Raw genomic sequence first — 2,708 nt, forward strand, 5'->3', positions numbered from 1 at the left:
CTGCCTGTGACCCCAGCATGCTCGACAATGAGGCTGGGGTCATTGCCTCCAGCTCCAGGAAAGCTTGGGCCACAGAGTGAGACTTCATCTTGAAATCTAAATCAAACAGAACAAGCCAGGAGAGGTGGGGCGTATCTGTCGTGTCTGCACTTGGGAAGCAGAGGCAGAAAGACCAGGGTTCAAGGCCATCCTTAGCTTCGAAGACACTTGGGCTACGTGAGCCCCTGTGTCAGAAACAGTGTCAGATGATGGAGGGTTGTTTGCAGTCTGGTTGTTTCCAGTTTTCCTCTGATCAGGGCTGCTGTGATGATCGTGTGCTCGGCTTAGGTTTATTTCCCATTTCTGGTCATTTCCCCAAGGCTGTGGTTGAAGGCTGGAGAGTCGTTTGCTGGGAAGTGGCGGGCTCTCTAGGATAATCTGAAACCATTTCCCAGTGCCGTTAAAATGACTTGAATTCCCACTGACAGAGGGGAAGAGGAAGGGTTTGAACTGGGCAATGAAGTGGCTATTGTTTTAGTAAGGGTAAGTGTAATGAGTGTGTGTGTGTGCGTGTGTGTGTGTGTGTGTGTGTATGTGTGTGTATTTGTGTGTGTGCATGTGTGTATGTGTATATGTGTATGTGTGTGTATGTGTGTGCATGTGCGTGTGCATGTGTGTGTATCTGTATATGTGTGTATGTGTGCATGTATGCATATGTGTGTGCATTTTATGTGTGTGCATGTGTGTGTTTATGTGTATGTGTGTGTGCATGTGTGTGTGCATGTGCGTGTGTGTGTGTGTGTGTCTATGCATGGACATATGTCTACACATATGATGCTGGGAATGCACATCAGCTTTCTCAGGCAAGGGCCCTGGCACTGAGCTGCATTCCCAGCCCACGACAAGCAAGACCTTGGAAAGACAGAATTTGTTTTGGAACCTGGCCCAGACGTTATCTTCAGCAGAAACCAATAAGATCCTTAGAGGGAATGTAGCTCACTGTTAAAGCACTAGCCTACAATGCTAAAGGCCCTGGGCTTCATTGCTTACAACCAAAAATGGAGGAGGAGATGGAGAAGGAGAGAAGGTTCCCTGAAGATAGAACCGTCTGGCAAAGGTAAATGTAGCAAGAGTTTTTAGCTTCTCCTCTTTATGCTCCTTGTGGGGTGCATTCCTCCAGCCACCCGCTCAGCAGCTCCCTGGATCTATGAACGAAAGACACACACACACACACACACAGACACACACACACACACAGACACACACACACACGCACATACACACGCACAGACACACACACACACACACACACACACACACACACACACACACACACACACACACGCTGTCTAGCTCAATGGCTGGGCAGTTCTAATCCTCCCCCTGCTATCCCAGGCCTGGTGGGGAAGTAGCCAGTGGCCACTTACCTGAATTTTCACATGGCTTATGGGCTCTCTCCTGCAGCTCTAAATCTGATTTATTTCCCACTGCATCATGGAGATCTTCCTTCTCCCGCTGTGTCCTAACCTGCAGAACTCTAAGGGTCCCGCCCCATCTCCCTTTGCCCAGTCATTGGCCGCTGGCATCTTCATTGATCGATCAAAAAACAATTGGGGATAAGGACCTTTAGCGTCTGGAAACGCAGATTCCTGATTGAACCAAAGCATTAGAACCAATCTCTAACAGGTAATGCTATGTGTTATGTTCTAGAAAGGTTAAATGCTTGTTTCCTAGCATTGTAAAAACAAAATAAAACCACCCACTCCCCCCAAAAGAAAAATAAAACAAAAAAGGTGAGTTTCAGGAGGCAAGAGAAATGTGGACTTTCCTGGGTGGCATTGCTGCAGTTTAGGCCGCAGTTCAGTGCAGGCTGACGATGGAGGACCTACAGTGCACAGGGAGCACTGGCTGCTCTTGCAGAGGACCAGAGTTTGACTCCCAGCAACCATCTATAGCTCACAACCACCCATCACTCCAGTTCCATGGGACCCAGTGCCTTCTACTGACTTCTGGGCACCAGGCGCACACATGGCACAGGTACAGACATGCAGACAAAAATACATATGCTTAAAGTAAATCTGAACAAACAACATTGCCTGGCAGCTACAGAGCAGCTGTAAAGGGTCAGTCAGGCTGAGCCTGCTGGGAGCAGACTGGGGTTCCAAGAGTCTCAGTCTGGCCCCGGAACAGGCCCCTGCAGTCTGCTCTTACCCTGTGCTTAGACTTTGCTCCTGGCAGATAACCATCTTCTCCGAAACTCCCGTGTCTTTTCTTGCTCTTGTTTTTCAATTTCCGTTGAAAGCATTAGTCATCTTGGCTCTGCTGAGCCGAGATGACCCACCATGTCTTCCCGTGGTGGAATCTTGTTTCCCCCCTGCAGCTCCAAGGTTCCTGCTGCACGGTTTGCTCTTTTACCGGGCGCTTCTCTTCTCCGCATTTCTCCGAGACTGTGTTTCTCTTCTGACTTCTGTTGGCATCTGGTGAGATGTTGTCTCCATTAGAAATACGCAATACACGTTGGTGAAATTGAAAACTGGGGGCTGGAGAGATGGCTCGGTGAGGAAGAGCATTTGCTGTTCTTGCAGAGGACCTGGATTTGGTCTCCAGCACCACATGGTGACTCACAACTGTCCTGAGGTTCTGACACCAAGGACACCAGGCGTGAACACAGTGCACATACATGTGGGCAGGCAAAAACAAAACCTGTATGTCTAAGATAAATGAATTAA

Source organism: Rattus norvegicus, chromosome 1 (assembly GCF_036323735.1).
Source record: "Rattus norvegicus strain BN/NHsdMcwi chromosome 1, GRCr8, whole genome shotgun sequence".
NCBI classification, from domain to species: domain Eukaryota; kingdom Metazoa; phylum Chordata; class Mammalia; order Rodentia; family Muridae; genus Rattus; species Rattus norvegicus.